At 58.4% G+C, this 608-nt stretch overlaps 1 protein-coding gene across 1 annotated transcript in view; it reads left to right on the plus strand.

Moving 5' to 3' along the window:
• Positions 1–608, plus strand: part of ILVBL (ilvB acetolactate synthase like) — a 28,202-nt gene that overhangs the window by 12,803 nt on the left and 14,791 nt on the right. The gene's annotated exons all lie outside the window — the stretch shown is intronic.

The following is a 608-nucleotide window of genomic DNA, read 5'->3' on the forward strand; positions in this document are numbered from 1 at the left end:
AGTGGGATGGACTGGGAGGGATTGGGTGGGATTGGGATGGACTGGGAGGGACTAGGAAGGACTGGGAGGGATTGGGAGGGACTGGGATAGACTGGGATGGACTGGGAAGGACTGGGAGGGATTGGGATGGACTGGGAGGGATTGGGTGGGATTGGGATGGACTGGGAGGGACTAGGAAGGACTGGGAGGGATTGGGAGGGACTGGGATAGACTGGGATGGACTGGGAAGGACTGGGGTGGATTGGGATGGACTGGGAGGGATTGGGAGGGACTGGGAGGGACTGGGATAGACTGGGAGGGGTTGGGATGGACTGGGGGGGGCTGGGGTAGATTAGGAGGGACTGGGAGGGACTGGGATAGACTGGGAGGGATTGGGATGGACTGGGAGGGACTGGGAGAGATTAGGATGGACTGGGATCTGGATGGAGCTGATTTTGGGGCCAAATGGAGCCATTTTTGGGGCCAAACGGAGTCAGTTTGGGATCTGGATGGAGCCAATTTTGTGGCTAAACGGAGCCAGTTTGGGATCAGGATGGAGGCACTTTTGGGTCCAAACGGAGCCAGTTTGGGATCAGGATGCAGCCGATTTTGGGGGCAAACCGAGCCAG

Source organism: Corvus brachyrhynchos, unplaced genomic scaffold (assembly GCF_000691975.1).
Source record: "Corvus brachyrhynchos isolate BGI_N302 unplaced genomic scaffold, ASM69197v1 scaffold527, whole genome shotgun sequence".
NCBI lineage: Eukaryota > Metazoa > Chordata > Aves > Passeriformes > Corvidae > Corvus > Corvus brachyrhynchos.